The following is a 9,739-nucleotide window of genomic DNA, read 5'->3' on the forward strand; positions in this document are numbered from 1 at the left end:
TCCTATGGCAGCTATATGATATAGCGGTCCGATCTTAATAGGATTAGTATGAGGAGTATAGTAACACTAATATATGGCGAGTTTGGTCAAGATGTCTTGAAAACAAAGATGTTTTTTCATACAACATAATTTTCGACCAATCGTTCCTATGGAAGCTATATGATATAGTGCTCCGATCTTAATATGATTTTTCATATATATATGAGGAGTATAGTAACACTAATAAATGTCGAATTTGGTCAAGATATCTTGAAAAACAAAATGTTTGCATACAACATAATTTTCGACCGATTGTTCCTATGGCAGCTATATGATATACTGCTCCGATCTTAATAGGATTTTGCCTGTACATGATGAGTATAGCAAAACTAATAAATGCCGAGTTTGTTCAAGATATCTTGAAAACCAAAATGTTTTTTCATACAACATAATTTTCGACCGATCGTTCCTATGGCAGCTAAATGATATAGTGGACCGATCTTAATAGGATTTTTCCTATATATGAGCAGCATTGTAAATATAATAAATGTCGAGGTTGGTCAAGATATCTTGAAAGACAAGAAATGTTTTTTACTACAACATAATTTTCGACCGATGGCTCCTACGGCAGCTATATGATATTGTGCTGCAATATTAAGAGGATATCGCCGATATATGAGGAGTATAGTCAAACTAATAAGTGTCGAGTTTGGTCAAGATATCTTGAAAAACAAAATGTTTTTTCATACAACTTTATTTTCGACTGATGTTTCATATGCCAGATATATGATATAGTTCTCCGATCTTAATAGTATTTAGCCTATATATGAGGAGTATAGCAACACTTATAAATGTCGAGTTTGGTAATGATATCTTCAAAAACAAAATGTATTTTCATACAACATAATTTTCGAACGATCGTTCCTATGGCAGCATTATGATATAGTGCTCCGATCTTAATAGGATTTTGCCTGTACATGAGGAGTATAGTAACACTAATAAATGTGGAGTTTGGTCAAGATATCTTGAAAAACAAAATGTTTTTTCATACAACATAATTTTCGACCAATCGTTCCTATGGCAGCTATATGATATAGCGCAACAATCTTAATAAGATTTTGCCTATATATGAGTATAGCAAAACTAATAAATGCCGAGTTTGTTTAAGATATCTTCTGAAACAAAATGTTTTTTCATACAACTTAATTTTCGACCGATCGGTCATATCGCAGCTATATGTATAGTGCTCCGAAATTAATATAATTTTGCCTATATATGAGGAGTATAGAAAAACTAATAAATAAAATATGTTTTTTCATACAACTTAATTCTCGACCAATCGTTCCTATGGCAGCTTAATGATATAGTGGTCCGATCTTAATAGGATTTTTCCTATATATGAGGAGTATGGCAAAACTTATAAATGCCGAGTTTGTTCGGGATATCTCGAGAACCAAAAGTTTATTTCTTACAACTTAATTTTCGACCGATCGGTCATATGGCAGCTATATGATATAGTGCTCCGAAATTAATATAATTTTGCCTATATATGAGGAGTATAGAAAAACTAATAAAGGGCGAGTTTCGTCAAGATATCTTGAAAAAAATATGTTGTCACGCACAACTTAATTTTTGATCGATCGTTCCTATAGCAGCTATATAATATAGTGCGCCGACCTTCATAGGAGTTTGCCTATATATGAGGAGTATTGTAACACTAATAAATGCTGAGTTTGGTCAAGATATCTTGAAAAACAAAATGTTTTTTCATACAACATAATTTTCGACCGATTGTTCGTATGGCAGCTAAATGATATAGTGGTCCGATCTTAATAGAATTTTTCCTATATATGATGAGTATAGTAACTCTAATAAGCGGTGAGTTTGGTCAAGATATCTGAAAAACCAAGATGATTTTTCATACAACATAATTTTCGACTAATCGTTCCAATGGCAGCAGCTATATGATATAGTGCTCCGATCTTAACAGCATTTGGCCTATATATGAGAAGTATAGTACCACTAATAAATAGCGAGTTTGGTCAAGATATCTCGAAAAACAAAATTTTTTTTTATACAACATAATTTTTGACCGATGGTTCCAATGGCAGCTATACAATATAGTGCTCCGATCTTAGTAGGATAGTGCCTATATATAAGGAGTATTGTAACACTACTAGATGCCGAGTTTGTATCGCAAAACTAATAAATGCCGAGTTTGCTCAAGATATCTTGAGAAACAAAATGTTTTTTCATACATCTTAATTTTCTACCGATTGTTCCTATGGAAGCTATATGATATAGTGCTCCGATCTTAATAGGATTTAACATATATTTGAGGGTGGGTTAACAGTAATAAATGTCGCGTTTGGTTAAGATATCTTGAAAAACAAAATGTTTTTGACTACAACATAATTTTCGACCGATCGTTCCTATGGCAGCTAAATGATATAGTGGTTCGATCTTAATAGGATTTTTCCTATATATGATGAGTATAGTAACACTAATAAGCGGCGAGTTTGGTCAAGATATCTGAAAAACCAAGATGATTTTTCATACAACATAATTTTCGACTAATCGTTCCTATGGCAGAAGCTATATAATATAGTGCTCCAATCTTAATAGGATTTTGCCTATATATGAGGAGTATGGCAAAACTTATAAATGCCGAGTTTGTTCAGGATATCTTGAGAACCAAAAGGTTATTTCATACAACTTAATTTTCGACCGATCGGTCATATGGCAGCTATATGATTTAGTGCTCCGATCTTAATAGCATTAGGCCTATATATGAGGGGTATAGTACCACTAATAAATGGCGAGTTTGGTCAAGATATCTTAGAATTCAAGATGATTTTTCATACAATATAATTTTCTACTAATCGTTCCTATGGCAGCAGCTATATAATATAGTGCTCCAATCTTAATAGGATTTTGCCTATATATGAGGAGTATGGCAAAACTTATAAATGCCGAGTTTGTTCAGGATATCTTGAGAACCAAAAGGTTATTTCATACAACTTAATTTTCGACCGATCGGTCATATGGCAGCTATATGATTTAGTGCTCCGATCTTAATAGCATTAGGCCTATATATGAGGAGTATAGTACCACTAATAAATGGCGAGTTTGGTTAAGATATCTTAAAAACCAAGATGTTTTTTCATACTACATAATTTTTGACCAATCGTTCCTATGGCAGCTATATGATATAGTGCTCCAATCTTACTAGGATTTCGCCGATATATGAGGAGTATAGCAAAACCAATAAATGCCGAGTTTGTTCAAGATATCTTGAAAAACAAAATGTTTTTTCATACATCTTAATTTTCTACCGATTGTTCCTATGGAGGCTATATGATATACTGCTCCGATCTTAATAGGATTTTACATATATATGAGGGTGGGTTAACACTAATAAATGTCGCGTTTGGTCAAGATATCTTGAAAAACAAAATGTTTTTGACTACAACATAATTTTCGACCGATCGTTCCTATGGCAGCTAAATGATATAGTGGTTCGATCTTAATAGGATTTTTCCTATATATGATGAGTATAGTAACACTAATAAGCGGCGAGTTTGGTCAAGATATCTGAAAAACCAAGATGATTTTTCATACAACATAATTTTCGACTAATCGTTCCTATGGCAGAAGCTATATGATATAGTGCTCCAAACTTAATACGATTTTGCCTATATATGAGGAGTATAGAAAAACTTATAAATGCCGAGTTTGTTCAAGATATCTTGAGAACCAAAAGTTTTTTTCATACAACTTAATTTTCGACCGATCGGTCATATGGCAGCTATATGATATAGTGCTCCGATCTTAACAGCATTTGGCCTATATATGAGAAGTATAGTACCACTAATAAATGGCGAGTTTGGTCAAGATATCTCGAAAAACAAAATTTTTTTTATACAACATAATTTTTGACCGATGATTCCAATGGCAGCTATACAATATAGTGCTCCGATCTTAGTAGGATAGTGCCTATATATAAGGAGTATTGTAACACTACTAGATGCCGAGTTTGTATCGCAAAACTAATAAATGCCGAGTTTGCTCAAGATATCTTGAGAAACGAAATGTTTTTTCATACAACTTAATTTTCGACCGATCGTTCCTATGGCAGCTAAATGATATAGTAGTCCGATCTTAATAGGATTTTTCCTATGTATGAGGAGTATAGTAACACTAATAAATGGCGAGTTTGGTCAAGAAATCTTGAAAACAAAGATGTTATTTCATATAACATAATTTTCGACCAATCGTTCCTATGGAAGCTATATGATATAGTTCTCCGATCTTAATATGATTTTTCATATATATATGAGGAGTATAGTAACACTAATAAATGTGGAGTTTGGTCAAGATATCTTGAAAAACAAAATGTTTTTTCATACATCTAAATTTTTTACCGATTGTTCCTATGGAAGCTATATGATATAGTGCTCCGATCTTAATAGGATTTAACATATATATGAGGGTGGGTTAACACTAATAAATGTCGCGTTTGGTCAAGATATCTTGAAAAACAAAATGTTTTTTTCATACATCTTAATTTTCTACCGATTGTTCCTATGGAAGCTATATGATATAGTGCTCCGATCTTTATAGGATATTGCCTATATATGAGGAGTATAGCAAACCTATTAAGTGCCAAGTTTGTTCAAGATATCTTGAAAACCAAAATGTTTTTTCATACAACATAATTTTAGACCGATCGTTCCTATGGCAGCTATATGATATAGTGCTCCGATCTTGATAGGATTTTGCCTGTACATGAGGAATAAAGCAGAACTAATAAATGCCGAGTTTGTTCAAGATATCTTGAAAAACAAAATGTTTTTTCATACAACTTAATTTTCGACCGATTGTTCCTATGGAAGCTATATGATATAGTGCTCCGATCTTAATATGATTTTTCATATATATATATGAGGAGTTTAGTAACACTAATAAATGTGGAGTTTGGTCAAGATATCTTGAAAAACAATATGTTTTTTCATACATCTTAATTTTCTACCGATTGTTCCTATGGAAGCTTTATGATATAGTGCTCCGATCTTAATAGGATTTAACATATATATGAGGGTCTGTTAACACTAATAAATATCGCGTTTGGTTAAGATATCTTGAAAAACAAAATGTTTTTGACTACAACATAATTTTCGACCGATCGTTCCTATGGCAGCTAAATGATATAGTAGTCCGATCTAAATAAGATTTTTTTTATATATGAGGAGTATAGTAACACTAATAAATGGCAAGTTTGGTCAAGATATCTTGAAAACCAAGATGTTTTTTCATACAACATTATTTTCGACCGATCGTTCCTATGGCAGCTATATGATATAGTGCTCCGATCTTAATAGGATTTAAAATATATATGAGGGTGGGTTAACACTAATAAATGTCGCGTTTGGTCAAGATATCTTGAAAAACAAAATGTTTTTGACTACAACATAATTTTCGACCGATCGTTCCTATGGCAGCTAAATGTTATAGTGGTCCGATCTTAATAGGATTTTTCCTATATATGATGAGTATAGTAACACTAATAAGCGGCGAGTTTGGTCAAGATATCTCGAAAAACAAAATTTTTTTTATACAACATAATTTTTGACCGATGGTTCCAATGGCAGCTATACAATATAGTGCTCCGATCTTAGTAGGATATTGCCTATATATAAGGAGTATTGTAACACTACCAAATGCCGAGATTGTATCGCAAAACTAATAAATGCCGAGTTTGCTCAAGATATCTTGAGAAACAAAATGTTTTTCCATACAACTTAATTTTCGACCGATCGTTCCTGTGGCAGCTAAATGATATAGTGGTCCGATCTTAATAGGATTTTTCCTATGTATGAGGAGTATAGTAACACTAATAAATGGCGAGTTTGGTCAAGATATCTTGAAAACAAAGATGTTTTTTCATACAACATAATTTTCGACCAATCGTTCCTATGGAAGCTATATGATATAGTTCTCCGATCAATATGATTTTTCATATATATATATATGAGGAGTATAGTAACACTAATAAATGTGGAGTTTGGTCAAGATATCTTGAAAAACAAAATGTTTTTTCATTCATTTTAATTTTCTACCGATTGTTCCTATGGAAGGTATATGATATAGTGCTCCGATCTTAATAGGATTTAATATATATATGAGGGTGGGTTAACACTAATAAATGTCTTGTTTGGTCAAGTTATTTGGAAAAACAAAATGTTTTTGACTACAACATAGTTTTCGCCCGATCGTTCCTATGGCAGCTAAATGATATAGTGGTCCGATCTTAATAGGATTTTTCCTATATATGATGAGTATAGTAACACTAATAAGCGGCGAGTTTGGTCAAGATATCTGAAAAACCAAGATGATTTTTCATACAACATAATTTTCGACTAATCGTTCCTATGGCAGCAGCTATATGATATAGTGCTCCAATCTTAATAGGATTTTGCCTATATATGAGGAGTATAGCAAAACTTATAAATGCCGAGTTTGTACAAGATATCTTGAGAACCAAAAGTTTTTTTCATACAACTTAATTTTCGACCGATCGGTCATATGGCAGTTATATGATATAGTGCTCCGATCTTAATAGCATTTGGCCTATATATGAGAAGTATAGTACCACTAATAAATGGCGAGTTTGGTCAAGATATTTCGAAAAACAAAATTTTTTTTTATACAACATAATTTTGACCGATGGTTCCAATGGCAGCAATACAATATAGTGCTCCGATCTTAGTAGGATATTGCCTATATATAAGGAGTATTGTAACACTACTAAATGCCGAGTTTGTATCGCAAAACTAATAAATGCCGAGTTTGCTCAAGATATCTTGAGAAACAAAATGTTTTTTCATACAACTTAATTTTCGACCGATCGTTCCTGTGGCAGCTAAATGATATAGTGGTCCGATCTTAATAGGATTTTTCCTATGTATGAGGAGTATAGTAACACTAATAAATGGCGAGTTTGGTAAAGATATCTTGAAAACAAAGATGTTTTTTCATACAACATAATTTTCGACCAATCGTTCCTATGGAAGCTATATGATATAGTTCTCCGATCTTAATATGATTTTTCATATATATATGAGGAGTATAGTAACACTAATAAATGTGAAGTTTGGTCAAGATATCTTGAAAAACAAAATGTTTTTTCATGCAACATAATTTTCGACCGATCGTTCCTATGGCAGCTATATGATATAGTGCTCCGATCTTAATAGGATATTGCCTATATATGAGGAGTATAGCAAACCTATTAAGTGCCGAGTTTGTTCAAGATATCTTGAAAACCAAAATGTTTTTTCATACAACATAATTTTCGACCGATCGTTCCTATGGCAGCTGTATGATATAGTGCTCCGATCTTAATAGGATTTTGCCTGTACATGAGGAGTATAGCAGAACTAATAAATGACGAGTGTGTTCAAGATATCTTGAAAAACAAAATGTTTTTTCATACAACTTAATTTTCGACCAATTGTTCCTTTGGAAGCTATATGATATAGTGCTCCGATCTTAATATGATTTTTCATATATATATGAGGAGTATAGTAACACTAATAAATGTGGAGTTTGGTCAAGATATTTTGAAAAACAAAATGTTTTTCATACAACATAATTTTCGACCGATCGTTCCTATGGCAGCTATATGATATAGTGCTCCGATCTTAATAGCATTTTGAATATATATGAGGAGTATAGTCAAACTAATAAATGGCGAGTTTGTTCAAGATATCTTGAGAAACAAGTGTTTTTTATACAACATAATTTTCGATGATCGGTCATATGGCAGCTATACGAAGTAGTGCTCCGATCTTAATAGGATTTTGCCTATATATGAGGAGTATACTCCAACTGATAAATGTCGAGTTTGGTCAAGATATCTTTAAAAACAAAATGTTTTTCATACAATTTAATTTTCGACCGATCGGTCATATGGCAGCTATATGATATAGTGCTCCAATCTTAATAGCATTTTGCCTATATATGAGGAGTATAGTCAAACTAATAAATGGCGAGTTTGTTCAAGATATCTTGAGAAACAAATGTTTTTTATACAACATAATTTTCGATGATCGGTCATATGGCAGCTATACGATATAGTGCTCCGATCTTAATAGGATTTTGCCTATATATAAGGAGTATAAGGAAACTAATAAATGTCGAGTTTGGTCAAGATATCTTGAGAAAACAAAATGTTTTTTTATACAACTTAATTATCGTTCGATCGGTCCCATGGCTGCTATATGATATAGTGGTCCGATCTTAACATGATTTCGCCTATATGTGAGAATTATAATGAAACTAATAAATGCCGAGTTTGGTCAAGATATCTTGGAAAACAAAACGTTTTTTTATACAACTTAAATTTCCCCCGATCGTTCCTATGGCAGCTATATAATATATTGCTCCGATCTTAATAGGATTTTGCCTATGTGTGAGGAGTATAGTTAAACTAATAAACGCCGAGCTTGGTCAAGATATCTTGAAAAACAAAATGTTTTTCATACAGCTTTATTTTAGACCGCTCGTTCCTATGGCAGCTATATGATTTAGTGGTCCGAAGTTAATATGATTTTGCCTATACATGAGAAGTATAGTCGAACCAATGAATGTCGATTTTTGTCAAGATATCTTGAAAACCAAAATGATTCTTCATAGAACTTAATATTCGACCAATCGTTCCTATGGCAGCTATATGTATTAGGTCTCCGATCTTAATAGGATTCTGCCAATATATGGGGAGTATAGTCAACCTAATAAATGCCGAGATTGTTTAAGATATCTTGAGAAACAAAATGTTTTTTGTTACAATATAATTTTAGACCGATCGTTCCTATGGCAGCTATATGATATAGTGCTCCGATCTTAATAGGATTTTCCCTATATGTAAGGAGTATAGCAAAACTAATAAATGCCGAGTTTGTTCAAGATATCTGGAGAAACAAAATGTTTTTCATACAACTTAATTTTAGACCGATCGTTCCTATGGCAGCTATATGATATAGTGCTCCGATCTTGATAGGATTTTGCCTGTACATGAGGAGTAAAGCAGAACTAATAAATGACGAATTTGTTCAAGATATCTTGAAAAACAAAATGTTTTTTCATACAACTTAATTTTCGACCGATTGTTCCTATGGAAGCTATATGATATAGTGCTCCGATCTTAATAGGATTTAAAATATGAGGGTGGGTTAACACTAATAAATGTCGCGTTTGGTCAAGATATCTTGAAAAACAAAATGTTTTTGACTACAACATAATTTTCGACCGATCGTTCCTATGGCAGCTAAATGATATAGTGGTCCGATCTTAATAGGATTTTTCCTATATATGATGAGTATAGTAACACTAATAAGCGGCGAGTTTGGTCAAGATATCTCGAAAAACAAAATTTTTTTTATACAACATAATTTTTGACCGATGGTTCCAATGGCAGCAATACAATATAGTGCTCCGATCTTAGTAGGATATTGCCTATATATAAGGAGTATTGTAACACTACTAAATGCCGAGTTTGTATCGCAAAACTAATAAATGCCGAGTTTGCTCAAGATATCTTGAGAAACAAAATGTTTTTTTATACAACTTAATTTTCGACCGATCGTTCCTGTGGCAGCTAAATGATATAGTGGTCCGATCTTAATAGGATTTTTCCTATGTAAGGAGTATAGTAACACTAATAAATGGCGAGTTTGGTCAAGATATCTTGAAAACCAAG

The sequence above is a fragment of the Drosophila virilis genome, unplaced genomic scaffold (genome assembly GCF_030788295.1).
Source record: "Drosophila virilis strain 15010-1051.87 unplaced genomic scaffold, Dvir_AGI_RSII-ME tig00001898, whole genome shotgun sequence".
Lineage (NCBI taxonomy): Eukaryota > Metazoa > Arthropoda > Insecta > Diptera > Drosophilidae > Drosophila > Drosophila virilis.